General features: G+C 37.6%; 1 long non-coding RNA gene and 1 pseudogene across 1 annotated transcript in view; one reads left to right on the top strand and one right to left on the bottom strand.

Moving 5' to 3' along the window:
- LOC143681189 (uncharacterized) overlaps positions 1 to 14,551 on the bottom strand; it is a 218,187-nt gene extending 203,636 nt beyond the window's left edge. The window contains exon 1 of the long non-coding RNA XR_013174450.1: positions 14,515 to 14,551. This is a non-coding gene — a long non-coding RNA (uncharacterized LOC143681189). The remainder of the gene's footprint in view (positions 1 to 14,514) is intronic.
- On the top strand, positions 5,241 to 7,158 carry LOC143679363 (UPF0561 protein C2orf68 homolog pseudogene; annotated as a pseudogene).
- Positions 14,552 to 15,141: the final 590 nt, after the last annotated feature.

Here is a 15,141-nt window from a genome sequence, read left to right as displayed (position 1 = left end):
ACTACCCAGGAATCCAAATAAGATCCTAAAAAAACTATACCTTAGGAAAAAGAACCAAGCCCCAGATTTAGGTCTCTCCTAGGCTCTCTGAAAAAAAAAGCCTAAAAGAAAAGACTAACAAAATTCTCAGGGAAGAGGAAGTTTGGAGATGGAGTATTGTCAAGTTAGAGTCCTGGGAAACATCTTGAGATTTCCACAGATTCTCCCTAAGGAAGGATAAATTCAAGTCTATTGAAGTTCAAACTTATAAATCAATGATTGAACTATGTTCTAGAATTAAAATGATCATTTTCAGGAAAGATTATAGAATTCAGTTTCTACAATTTATCATGAACAATAAAAAATTTCTAGATATTCAAAGAAATTGGAAAATATGACAAAAAAAGCACCTTATGGAAACCTACCCTCAAATGGTCCAGATGTTAACTTTGGCAAACAAAAATATTTAAAGCAGCAGTAATACATAGGTTCAAACTAAAGGAAAGTATGTTTAAAAATTCAAGGGAAAATATTTTCTTAATGAGAAAGCATACAGCTAATCTCAGCAGAGAAATGGACATTATAAAAAATAAAGAATCAGAGGTAAACTCTAGAAGTAAAAGTTCAGTAACTAAAAGTAAAAACTTCATTGGATAGGGTACGTAACAGCAGATCAGGTGTGGCAGCAAACTTGGGGATATCTCAGTGAAAATCCAATCTTAGCAATAGAGAGAAAAATGAAAAGAAAAAATATGAGTCTTAGGGCAGCATCAATAGTCTAGCCTAAAGATAACAGATATCCAGGGGAGAAGAGATGGAGCAAAAATAAAAATAAAAATTATAATAGCTGAAATGTGCCAAATTTTATTAAAAATATCAACTTACAAATCCAAAAATCTCATCAAACCCAAATAAGAGAAATACAAGGAAAACCATAGCTAGACTCATCATTGGAAACGTCTAGAAACCAAAGATAAAATCTTGAAGCGACTGGCAGAGTCAGGTAGGAGCATATTACATACAGGGAAACAGCAATAAGAATTATCAGACTTCTTCCTTAAGTTATCAGAAACAATGTAAGCTGGAAGACAATGGAAAGACATGTTCACAGTGCTGAAAGAAAATCAAATGTTGCCCCAGAATTCGCTATCTTTTAAAAATGAAGTTAAAATACAGACATATTTAGGTAAACCAAAGCTGAAGGAATTTTTCCACAAGTAGACATATAATACAAGGAGTTCTGAAGAATCTTCTTCAGGTCTAAGGAAAATGAAACTAAATCAATACTCAGACCTACAGGGAAGAATGAAGAACACCAAAAATGATGAATAAATAGATAAATATAAAATATTCTATTTTTCCCTTCTCATTATTTTCTAAAAAGCACAACTATCTACAGGTTGTCCTCACTTTGCATGGTATTATGGGACAATAAAACTGACTGTGCAAGTTGTGAACCATGCAAAGTGATTTTAAAACTCTGTGGGAAAAAGAATAATTGTTCTGTGATTTTTAAAAATTTTTGTCAAAATATTAAAAACTCTGTTAGTGCTATAAATGTATAGGAATAAAATGAAAAAATAGAATAATAATTATTTAGTATACTGTAATTTAGAACATTAGAAACATTGAGGATTAGTATTTTATTTCTTTGTTAAAAAACAAAATATAAAGAATAGCTTGAACACTACTTGCCTTCTTACCTTCATATAACTTCTGATTTAAATGAGCATCTTTTCTATTCTTTAGTAGATTGTCATACTCCTTTTTGAGTTTGAATCAATTTCTGTCATTTCAGTCTTTGGGCTTTCCACATAAAATAGCCTGTCCTAATTATATGCTGTTTACAAGAGACTCATCTTAAATTAAAAACAAGTATTTTGAAAGTGAAAGGATGGAAAAAATTCCATTCAAATAGTGCTGAAAGAGAGCTGAAATACCTGTACTCATATCGATGAAACAGATTTGAAGTACAAAACTGTTAAGAAAGGCAAAGAATGATACCATGTACTGATAAAAGGGCCAATTCCACAAGAAGACATCATTGAATAAATGATAAATACAGATGCATCTACTAGCAGAGCCCCAAACTATATGAAGCAAATATTGATCTGTGTGCAGTAAGATGTGGACAGTTCTATATTAATTCTAGGAAACTAAAATACAATATTTTCCCAAATGGATAAAACATGTAGACAGAAGATCAAAAAGGAAATGGGAGACTTGAATATTATAAACAAGTTGGATCTAACAAACATACAGACACTTCATCACATAGCAACAGGATATGTATTCTTCTCAAAGGCACATGAACCATTCCATAGGATAGACCATAAAGTCATCTTGAGGCAAATTAAAATAAAAGTATAACTTACCAGAACTTAGGGATATAGCAGAGTCAATTTTGAGAGGGAAATTTTTAGCTATAAATTCTTATGTTAAAAACATGAAGCAGCTCAAATAAGTGACCTCACCTCACACCTGGAAAAACTAAAAAATAGAGGAGCAAACAAATCACAAAGAGAGCAAAAAAGGAAGAAAATAAGATAATTAGCACACAGATCAATGATACAGAGAAGTAAAAACAATAAAATTAAGGAAACCAAATAAGTGGTTAAACATTTAGCTAGGCTGAAAAAAAATGCAGAGGACACAAATAACTAAAACTAGAAATGAAAGGTGGGACATTATATTGATCTTAAGACAAAAAATGATTATAAAAGAATACTATAAAAATTATATGTCAACAATTTAGAGAATCTAGATGAAATGGGCAAATTCCTAGAAACACAAATTACCTAAACTGAATCAATAAGTAGAAGATCTCAACAGATGAATAACAAGTAAAGAGAATGAATAAATAATCCAAAACCTCCCAGAAAAAGGGCACAGGAGCACATGGCTTCACTGATGAATTTTACCAAATAGTCAAAGGAGAATTAACACCGATCTGGCTCAAATTCTTCCAAAAAGTTCAAGAACAGGGAATCCTTCTTAACTCATTTTACAAGGCCAACATTACTCTAATATCAAAGCCAGATCAAGGTATCCCCAGTGTTCTAGTTTGCCAGCTGTCAGAATGCAACACATCAGAGACAGCTTGGCTTTTAATAAAAGGGGATTTATTTTGTTTGTCCCTCAGAGGAAAGGCAGCTAACTTTCATCTGAGATTCTTTTTTATGTTGGAAGGCTCAGGGTAATCTCTGTTGGCCTTCTCTCCAGGCCTCTGAGTTCCAAAAACTTTCCCTAGGGTAATTTCTTTCTGCATCTCCAAAGGCCTGGGCTGAGCTGCAAGTGCTGAGATGAGGTATGCTGAACTGCTTGGGCTGTGCTACATTGTGCTCTCATTTAAGCCCCAGCCAATTAAGTCAAATATCTTTCATTGCAGCAGGCATGCCTCCTAGACAACTGCAGATGTAATCAGCAACAGATGAGGTTTACATACCTTTGGCTCATGTCCACGGCAATAGAACTAGGTGCCTTTACCTGTTGACAACTGAGTCTAACTACCACCCCTTGTCAACTTGGCAACTACATGCATCACCTTAAACAATCTTAAGGTGAAAAAAATTCTCTTCCATCTGTGGACCTGTGAATCTCAAAACAAATTGTCTGGTGCCAATATACAAAGGAAGGACAGTCACAGGATCCATATGTAGAAATTGGAAAGAAAACCTGCAGGACAAACACCATTGGATTTCAAAGTCTGAAAGTCATTTATCCTTCAGCTTTAGAAAGTGGCAGTCCCACCCTTTCCAAGGGCCTATGCAGTGGCCTGCCTCTTTCCAAATCAACCTCAGGGAACATTGAGAAGACCACATTTTCTTGGCTCACTCTCTCCAGGTATCAGGGCCACTTCTTGGCTCTCTGCCATTTCCAGGGCACACACTCAACCCTTCCATGAAGTGGCAGCCAGGCTTTCCCCAGTCCCCCAGGTAGCATGCTGTACCTTCTCCAAGGCCAGTGGTTGCACGACTCTTCCACTGCAATAAGGTGGGAAACTCATCCTTGCCCTTCAGGGTAAACTCACCCTCTCCATGTATGTGGGTGGGTCCACTCTCCTGGCTGAGGTTTCTTGGCTTCAGACCTGAGCTTCCATGGTTCTCACTCTACAAACTCCAATTTGTCCCTTTGCATCCCCCTTTGTCCAGATTGGCAGTGGTTCCATTTACACCAACAGTCTCTTCAAGCACTCCAGGACTTTTCTATCATTCTCTTCACAGTTCCTCCAAAATCTTCCCCTTAGCCACCAAAAAAGCCATTCCAACATATCTGGCATTTGCAAACTGCAGCAGCATCCCACTGTCCAGTACCAAATCTATTCTAGTTTGCTAGCTGCCAGAATGCAACACACCAAAGACGGATTGGTTTTTAATAAAAGGGAATTTATTTTGTTAGTTCTTCAGAGGAAAGCAGCTAACTTTCATCTGAGATTCTTCCTTATGTGGGAAGGCTCAGGGTAATCTCTGTTGGCCTTCTCTCCAGACCTCTGGGTTCCAACAACTTTCCCCGGGGTGATTCCTTTCTGCATCTCCAAAGGCCTGGGCTGAGCTGTGAGTGCTGAGTTGAGGTATGTCAAGCTGCTTGGGCTATGCTACATTGCGCTCTCTCATTTAAGCCCCAGCCAATTAAGTCAAACATCTTTCATTGCAGCAGGCATGCCTCCTAGCTTACTATAGATGTAATCAGCAACAGATGAGGTTCACATACCATTGGCTCATGTCTGCAGCAACATAACTAGGTGCCTTCACCTGGCCAAGTTGACAACTGAATCTAACTACCACACCCAGAAAAGAAAATCATAGACCAATATTCCTTTTGAATATAGATGCAAAAATCCTCGCAAAATACTCACAAACCAAATCCAACAGCATGTAAAAAAAATCATACAGCATGATCAAGTGGAATTTATTCCAAGAATTCCAGGGTGGTTCAACATAAGAAAAACAATGAATCTCATACACTATATTAACTTTGCAGAAGAAAACACACTTGAATTTACACTTGATGCAAGAAATGGTATCCCATAAATCTGTGCCATTTTTTGATAAAATCACTCAGAAAAGTAGGGAAAAAAGGAAGCTTCTTAAAGTGATAAAGAATATTTATGAAAAACCTATGATTGCCATCATACTCAATGGTGAAAGACTGAAATCTTTCCTTTTAAGTTTAAGAACAAGAAAATGATGTCCATTTCCAATATTGCTATTCAACATTATACTGGAAGCTAATCAGAGCAATAAGGCAACAAAGAGAAATAAATGACATTCAAATTAGAAAAGAGGTAAAACATTTCTTATCTACAGATGATATAATTCTATATCAAGAAAACCACAACAAGGCTACTAGAGCTGATAAATGAATTCAGCAAAGTGGCAGAGTACGGGATCAACCTGAAAAAAATCAGTGGTTTTCTATACAGTAGTATTGGAAAATATGAAGGGGAAATCAATTTTAAAATTCCCTTTCTAATAACAACTAAAAGAATCAGTTATCTAAAAATAAAATTAACAGAGCTTGTAAAGGACTTATACATGGAAAATTATAAAACATTGCTGAAAGAAATTTTTTAAAAGACCTAAATAAATGGAAGGACATTCTTAGTTCATGGATTGGAAGGCTAAATACTGTTCAGATGTCAATTCTGCCCAAAGCAATAAGCAGATTCAACTCAATCCCAATAAAACCCCAATAACCTTCTTTGCAGAAATGAAAAAGTCAATAATTAAATTCATATGGAAATTAAAGAGCCCCGATTAGCCAAAAAAATCTCAAAAAAGAAGAACAAAGTTGGAGGTCTCACAATTCCTGAATTTAAAATATAGTACAAAGCTAAAGTAATCAACACAGTGTATAAGTGGCACAAGGACAGATACATAGGCCAGTGGAATCAAATAAGAGTTTGTAAATAAACCCAAACATCCATGGTCAACTGATGTCTAACAAGAGCATCACACCCACTCAGTTGGGAAAGAATATTTCTTCAACTAATTGTTCAGAGAAAACTGGATGTCTACATGTAAAAAAAATTAAAATGGACCCCTACTTCACACATTATACAAAAATTAACTCAAAATGGATTAAAGACCTAAACATAAGAACTCACTCTATAAAAGAAAACATAGGGGACCATATTCAAGGCCTTGTATTTAGGCAATGGATTCTTAGACTTTACAACAAAAGCATGAGAAACAAAAGAAAAAAATAGATAAAGTAAACTGTATTAAAATTAAAAAATTTTTTTGCATCAGAGGATATTATCAAGAAAGTGAAATAAAACCTACATAATTGAAGAAAATATTTGCAAACCATATATCTAATAAAAGGTTGACATCCAGAACATATAGAGACCTACAACTCAACAAGTAATAAAACAAACAACCCAATTTTAAAATGTGCAAAGGAGTTTGCAGACATTTCTCCATGCAAATGGTCAGTAAACACATGAAAAGATGCTCAACATCATTAGCTGTTAGGTAAATACAAATCAAACCACAATGAGGGGGGCAGCCCTTAGGGCCCTTGAGTAGGCTGCAGATCACTGCTCAGGGCTCCAGATGGATGCAGTGCTGGACCTGGGCTGGGGCTTTGCTGCAAGCCTGGCAGGCAGCTGACATGAGCCATGACTTCGAGCACCATATCTGATGGAAACAGCTCACCCAGTACTGCCCAGCCTTACTCAACCTTCCCCTGACTGTCCCTAATTCTCTCCCAGCTCCCATAAGGAAGACTCTGACCAGAAGGTGAAGCAGGCAGCCAAGGAAAAGGTGAGGAGACAGCCCATGCCCATACCAATGTGGCCTGACAAGCCTGACATACAGGTGCACCCATTGGATGGCAAGATGACTCTACCCACCCAAACCACCCAGACTTTGAGGAGTCTAGTGAAAGCTGAGGTGGTGGCAGCTCTGATATGGAACCTTCTGGGCATGAGCTCTTCTGCTTAGAATATGAGGCAAACAGTAGAGAGGCCATGTCAGTTATATATCAGGATGATGATCCAAAAGGGTGAGTGAGGAGGTGTCAGCCCACATCCCTCTGGATCCACCCATGTGAGAAGTCCTTGAATTGCACATCCAAGAAGAGATTGCAGACCAGTTGAGCACATTGAACACATTCTCTCCAAGCTGGATTTACTGCAACATTCAAAAGAATTCTGCCCAGGGAGATCGCCCCTAGTTCAGACATGACAGAACCTCATCCTTGAGACCCATCAACCCCACCCAACCCCCAGAGCTGCTGTAGCCACAGAAGAAGGGTGCTACAGGACTACACATAACTATCTTCCTTACAGTCATTCTTCCTGCATGTCAGCCCATGTGACCAGCCTAATATTCTGGAATTTTTCTAGAACTCTGGTTTAGCTAGCTTGATATTCTGGAAGCAGAAGCTCCAGGCAGAGCTGGGGTTTATGAAGCTTTCTCATTGAGAACTTATGCCACAGGACAGGTGGCCACTGCCTCTCCCCCCAGCCCCATGAGCCAAGTTTGTTATCTTATGGTTCTTTTTATGTGCAGGTTCCTGCTCACTTCCATCTAGTGCCAAGTTTTCCTAGCCTTTTTATTTTCAGCTCTATTTCTTTGGTCTTTCCTTCCTCCCATTGTTCTGCCTCAGATAGCATCCATCAGTTCTCCTTCAGCCCTGCCCTCCTCTTATGACTGCCCACCCTCATGTGACTTCCCTCTGGATACCAGTCATACAAGAACATTATCAATGTTGTGGCACCTCCAGCTGCCCAGGGCTTTGTAGGTAGGGAATACTGAGAATCTACCATTTTTGCAAGCTCTCGAGATAACTCCTGCCAGTAAAATGGGAGACCCTTCTTGTTCGAGGCCTACCTGCAGGGTGTCTCCCTGCCCTTCCATGGATTTTGAAAGTTTCTCACTTGCCCCATGGTTTTGTGCTGTCTAGATAGAAGATCTAGGAAGAAGATGCCAGAACTGAGCTGCAAGGATCTCTTGTGGGAAAACCTGCCTTGGTTAGGGCTATGGAAGTTTAACTTATCACTTCATCTTCAGCTGGAAACAAACTATCCTCTTGTTTGTTTCAAGAGTAAAGGGAAATTTTCAAAACAAGCTTGATACTGACTCTCTAGATGTGGCTTAGCAGTCTTGAACATACATACAAAGGGAAATTCAACATTAGCAATAATTGCCTAATTATTTGCAGCTCTAACTACAAATAATAAATAAATAAATTAATTAAAAGTCCTGAGCATTGCCCTAAAGGAAAGGAAATGAGCCACTCCTATCTGCCCCCTCTTCTGCCCTGGATTTCCTCATTTCCTACCTCCTAAGAGTATATAAACTGAGATCCCTGGAATAAAGACAAACAGGAATATAACTGCTTCCACCTCATGAACAATTTTTCCTTAATGCTGGGTGAGACCCAGGTCTGAGAAGCCCACAAGACTCCCTATGCACCAAGGTTCACAGTCACTTCAGGTTTCTAGCAAGTTGGCCTAACCTCAGCGACTTGAAATGTGAGGTTTACATGAGGTCATGAGGCACTGAGTCTTCCTGAAACCAAAGCCCACTGCCCCAGGGGTTTTCCATGTCAGAGTCTGAAGATCAGTCAGACCTTTCATCCCTCTCAGCAGATTTTTCCCAAACCTGAGGGTAATGTTGGTTTTTGCCCAACACCCCTGAGAATCTACTACTTCCAAAATGGGGCTACACCATTAAAACACAGCTGGCCACAGCTTGCAGTGTCAGAAGGATGCTGTGAAGGTGAATGAAGTGGGTAGGTTAAAAGGGTCTGGCGGTGAAGTTGGCTGGGCACCAGAGTGCTTTTAACCCAGGAGGTTGGACTTAGTTTAAACACCTTAAATTTGTCAGTCTTGGGCTCAGCTCTCCTTTGGTGTCTTTGCCCTCTACTTCTTTAGTAGGCCTGGAACTGCCTTTTGACTTAACAAAATTAACTATCCTCCAAAGCCTCCTGAGTCAAGGAGTTGATAACTCCACCCTCATTCTTCCCACAGGTCAGAAGACCAGTAATTTTAATCCTCCAGCTCTTCAACTGATGTTATGGCTTGGAACATAGGATTTCACTGGAATTCTTAAAGTCTCCTAATCTGGAAATGCTTTTTTGTTCTGTTTGTTCACATCTGGATCTCCCATTTCCTGGTTTTAGTATAGAACTGACAAACAAGATCAGAAGAGCAGTTTGGCACCTGAAACTTAGCTTCCTTTCCCATTTATGAGGAGGGAAGAAGAAGGCAGCATTTAGGGTGAGCTTCCTGCATCTCTGTATGTGTTTGTCTTGTAATCCTCACAAAGGAACTCTCAGTAGGAGACTGATGGAAACACCTTGCTTTTTTTTGCTTGGGCTATTGTGCTTTTGGACTACATATTAAATATTTTCCACTCAAGAAAACCTTCCATTTCTTAGCTAACTTATGCAGTGTTTATATATAGCACTAAGACTACTACTTAAATGAGAGATTGACTTCAAACTTGGCCCACTGGAGGGTTACACACACATTTGAGTGATGCCACCATTATCCCATATGTGCCTGAAATCCCATCTAGACATGGTCCTTAGAGCCAGCTTATGGGCCTTGTAGTTCAGGCTCATTGCTTATTCCCACCCCTCATATGGGGTCCAAGATGGTACTGTCCAGTTTATTCACCAGACTTGATTCCATTCAACTTTCAGCAGTTTTGGAAAATCAGTGCTTTGCCATCCGGATTACATTCCAGATTGTTTCCTACAGTCTTCAGAGATGTCCCAAAAAGGACCAACCCTCACTGTGGTGCAGTGGCAAAAACATTGGACTGAGCAGCACTCTCCAGTGGGCTGCTTCAGACTCAACACTCACTTAACTAGATTCATTCTTGGCTTACAAAAAAAAGTCTGGTGGCCTGATAGACATATCTTATGCCTTTCCAAAATGGAGTGCTCTTACTTACTGAGAATAAGTCTTAAATTATAAGGCTTGGTGTTTCCTAGGCCACAGTGGGTTATGCTATAAATTGAAAGAAATAGGTTTGCAAGGGCTTTGGGCCTGTGTAAGAGTAAACACAAGTTCAAGTTCTAGCCAGTTAGCAAGAATGGAAGTCTTTGAGGAACTTAATGCAGAAAAGTAAAAGAGGAATGTGAAGCTTTTTGTACTGAGTAGAATCCCCTGAAGCCCATCCAGCCAGGAGAACCATGAGTAATAACAAATTATTTCCCCTGAAAGAGACTCTCTGTAAGAGATGTTCCATTTATATGATCCACTCTGAAGGGCATTGCCAACCTGAAATAAGACCAGGAGGGCTGGAAGAAGTCCTTTGGGCTGGTGAGTATCCAGCCTGCTGTGTATTTGGTAGGACCCATGGGTGATAGGGTAGTGGATCCCCAGCTGGCTCACAAAATCTGAGGTCTTTTCATGTGGAAAGAGGAATAAAGACATTACTTTCCTACCTCTGAGCCTTCCCTTTGTAGGGTCATCATGGAATGATAACAATTATTTGAAACATGTTGAGCTCCCTAGTTGAATTCCTTTTCCTAAACACCCAGAATCAGATGGCCAAGAAGCCATATGCAACCACCCCAAATTTCCACAGGAGCTGGAGTGATGTTAGAGGTGAAAATCTTCTGAATGAATGGCTTCTCTGTTTTCTTAGAACCAACATAATAAAAGGCTGGTTGTACAGGTCATGTTGTAGTATAAATTGTATAAAAAACCATGCATCCTTTCATTCTTTCTCCTCCAATGTTTTTGCTTTGTGGACAAATAAAATGAAGTGTGCAAATTATTTGAAATTTCTGGAAAGAAGATATTTTTTTAACCAATAAACTTACCATTTTTTACAGCAAAAAAGAAACCCAACACAATGAGATACCATTTCACATCTATTAGGACGGTTATTTTTTTAAAAAAAGGAAAATATCCAGTGTTGGTGAGGATGTGGAGAATAGAAACCCTCACATATCACTGCTGGGAATATATAATGGTTCAGTCACTATGGCAAACAGTTTGGTAGTTTCTCTGGAAGTTGAACATAGCTAGCAAGGAGGATGTAACAATAAAATTACAAGAGACATACTTTCACTGAGGTTCAGGGCAAAGGGAAGAACTCAAGCTGGAAAATGAAGCACACATTGAAAACACCCTGCTGGCAAACAAGCCCTCTCCCTAAACACAAAATAGTACTAGGGAAATTTGAAATATGTAACTCATTAAGCATAGCCATAGCAACAACTTCAAAGCCAGCTCAACTTCTCATTAGATTAACTCAAACCCTTGTACTAAAGTCTTAGCAGAAAGGTATGCTCATTTCTAGGTGTAAAGGTATTTACCTCTGTCTCTACTGTCCTATGTAAGATGTCTGCCTTTCAGCAAAAAAAGAAAAATTAGAAAGCATACAAAGAAAAGCAGCATGCTCAGGAGAAAAAGTAATCATCAGAAACAAACTCAAATATGACAGATGTTGGAACTATCTGACAAGGATATTAAAATATGTATAAGAAACATGTTAAGTGTGTTAATGGAAAAGGTAAAAAGCATGCATGACTCAATGAGTAATTTCCAAAGAGAAATGAAGTTATAAGAAAGAATCCAATGGAAATTCTAGAAATAAAAAGCAAAATAGCAGAGGTGGAAAAAAAAACTTCTACTAGCTTATCAATAGACTCAACTAAGGGGAAAAATTCAAGCAACTTGAAGATATCAAGAAATTACTAAAATGTGGCATAAAAAAGAAAGAGAAAAGTTGAATTGAGGATCCAAACATTGAGAGATAAATCAAATAGTCTATCAAATGTGCAACTGGAATTCCAGAAGAAAGAGAGAGAACAGGGCAAAAATAAATATTTGAAGAAATAATGGCCAAGACAGGCACCTAACTACAGATTTAAGAAACTCAGGAAAACCAAGGGTGCAAATGCCAGAACAAACAAGAAAACAAACAAACAAAAAGCATATCTAGTTGCAGAATAATCAAACTTCTGAAAACAAATGACAAAGAGAAAATCTTGTAGAAAACCAGGGGAAAAATTTATTGTCTATAAAGGAACAAAGAGTTTTTTTTTAAAAAACATGGCACTTTTCTTTTCTTTGGATATCTTAGAACAAAAAAACATAGGAGCTGTTCAAAGTTCCATACAAAAAAGAAATTGTCAACTAGACTTCTATACCCAGTGAAAATATCTTCCAAAGAATGAATGAAAAATAAAGACTTTCTATGACAAAGACTGAGTAAAATTCATTACCAAAAAAAATACACTATAAGAACTATTAAAGAAATTCCTTCAGATAAAACCTCCAAAACTGTCTTAAAATAGGCACAGTCAATAGAGAACTTAAAATGGGATAAAAATTGTTCAATTAACCAAGAGTAGGGAGAATAAGAGACAATGGACAGATGGAACAAAGAGAAACAGCTTTTAAAGTGATAAAATTTAAAAAAGCATATCAATAATCACATTATATGTGAATAGGATAATGGCATGACAGCAATTTAAGGTTGAATTTATTAGATTTGTTTAAACATAAAGAGGGGGATGCATCAGTATGTTGCAAAAAAGAAACCTACTTTAAATATAGAGATCAAGATAAGTTAAAAATAAAATTATCAGGGTGGCCCACAATGGCTCAACAGGCAGAGTTCTCACCTACCATGCCAGAGACCCAGGTTTGATTCCCAATACCTGCCCATGCAAAAAACAATAATTAATAAGTAAATAAAATTATGAAAATCTGCCTCTAGGAAGATGAATTAATTTGCTTTTCTCTCTTTCTGTCACTAAGCACAACTAAAAATCCCTAGAAATTATACTTGGCAAATATAAAAAATCTCTGGAAGATCAAGAGAAAGCAGCAGACCCCCAGCTATCTTAAGATCTAAAGAACAACATGGTGATGTGTTCCATGTGTTTTATTTTTGCCTTATATATCTTAAATTTGGAGCTGAAGAAGCCAGTAACCCAGAAATACTAATATGCACAGACAAAACAACTCCAAAACAAACCTTATTCTAGTCAAGACCAGAAAAGTGGCTGTCTAAAAGACAGAAAACTTAGTCAGCAATGCTTTATTCCACACAAACACCACTGAAAAAGCTGTGCCCACACTGCCACACATTCCAGCAAAGACCAAATGGAGAGCCCAAGCTTCCACCTTCAAGAGGTGCCTGATCATTCCTGCTGGTGCATACTAGAAAGGATGTTCATCCCTGCCAGCCAGTCAAAAGTTCCCCCTTCCATGCTTCCAGAAAGGCCATATGGGGTGCCTGAACTTCCACTCCAACCCACCAGCAACAAGGCATCACTCTTCCACCCCACTGCAATTATGGCAGGGAAGCCTAGTGGAGTGTCAGGACTTTCATTATTTCCCAGTGGCAACAAAGTTCCATCTACCATAGTGTCAGTGGAGACCACAGGGGGAGCAAGAACTTCCACCCCCAACCAGTGGTAATGAGGCCCCTGACTTGAGTGTCAGTGGAGGCCAAGTGAAGAATCTGGACTTCTGCCTCTACCTGGCAGTAATAAGGCAGCACCCCCATCCCCACTCCTACTTGATTTTTCCTGCCAGAGCAGTATCAGAAAGATATTTTTAAAAGCTAAAACAGGAAGTTTAAATATTTTCAGAGTCACTTAATACAATTTGAAAATGTGATTTAGCTGAAAATCAGTTGCAACACCAATAACCAGGAAAATCTCAAAGTGAGTTAAGAAAGATGATGAAGAAAGGCCAGCAACAAGATGACAGAGATATAAGAATTATCTGGCAAAAGTTATAAAGCAGCCATGATAAGAATGCTACAATGAGCAATTACAAGCATAGTTGAAATACATGAAAAAATAGAGAGCCTCAACAAAGAAATAGAAAGTCTTAACAAATAAAAAGAGGATATGAAAAGCACCAAATAGAAATTCAGAACTCAAAAAATACAATAGCAACAAAAATAGTTCAGTTGATGGGCTTAACAACAGAATGTAGAGGACATATGAACAATTAGTGAACTAGAGGATAGAATAATAGAAACTACTCAATCTGACAAAGATAAAATAGACTGAAAGAAATGAACAGAGCCTCAGTGATCTTTTGGGGATATATCAAAAAATCTAAAATTTGTGTCATTGGAATTCCAAAAAGGCAGAGCTTAAAAAGTAGTCTAAGAAATTAGCTGAAAACTCATTCAGCCATTTAATGGCTGAAAAACTCTCATATTTGGCAAGAGACATAAATCTATAGATTCAAGAAACTTAACCCCAAACTGTATAAACCCAATTAATTCACACCAAATTTCATTATAATTAAAATTAGGAAAACAAAAGACAAAGAAAAATTCTTGGAACCAGCCAGAAAAAAATGACACCTTTACTACATGGGGGAACCAATTTGAATGACAGTAAATTTATCATTAGAAACCATGGAAAACAGAAGGAAAGGCCACAATATATTTTAAATACTGAAAGAAAAGAACTGTCAACCCAGAATCCTATACCCACTGAAAATATCCTTCAGGAATGAGGGAGAAATCAAGATAGTCTCAGGGAATTCTCAGCAAGAAAACATAGAAGAGAATTTATTGCCAGCAGACCTACCTTAAAAGAATGGCTAAAGGAAATTCTGTTAACAGACAGGAAACAATAAAAGAAAGAATCTTGGAACATCATAAAGGAAGAAAGAACATGTAAGTAAAATATGGGTAAATACAATAGTTTTTCCTTACCCTCTTGAATTTTCTAAATTATATTTCATGGTTGAAGCAAAAGTAATAACACTGTCTTAATGTGGTTTGAAATGGATGTAGAGGAAATATTTAAGACAAGTGTTTTATAAACAGGGAAAAGTAAAGGGACATAAGAGAAGTTAGATTTTTACACTTCACTTAAATGGTGAAAGGATGACACCAATAAATATAATTTGTGCACATTATATAATATCTAGAGCAGCTACTAAAAAGTTTTACAATGAAATACATCAAAAGCACTATAGATCAATCAAAAAGGAATTCTAAAAAAAAGTTCAAGTCACCACAAGGAAAGATGAAAAAGAAAACAGAGCAATAAAAACCAGAGAGAACAAACAAACAAACAAAAATAAACTAGCAGACTAAATCCCCAAAATATCAATAGTTACATGAAATCTACATGGTCTAAACAGATGCCAATTAAAAATACAAATATTTGGAAAAGTGGATTAAAAAACATGATCCAATTATACGCAGT

This window comes from Tamandua tetradactyla, chromosome 4 (assembly GCF_023851605.1).
Source record: "Tamandua tetradactyla isolate mTamTet1 chromosome 4, mTamTet1.pri, whole genome shotgun sequence".
Taxonomy (NCBI): Eukaryota; Metazoa; Chordata; class Mammalia; order Pilosa; family Myrmecophagidae; genus Tamandua; species Tamandua tetradactyla.
The sequence above is the reverse complement of the archived record's forward strand: the minus strand, read 5'-3'. Positions and strand labels throughout refer to the sequence as shown.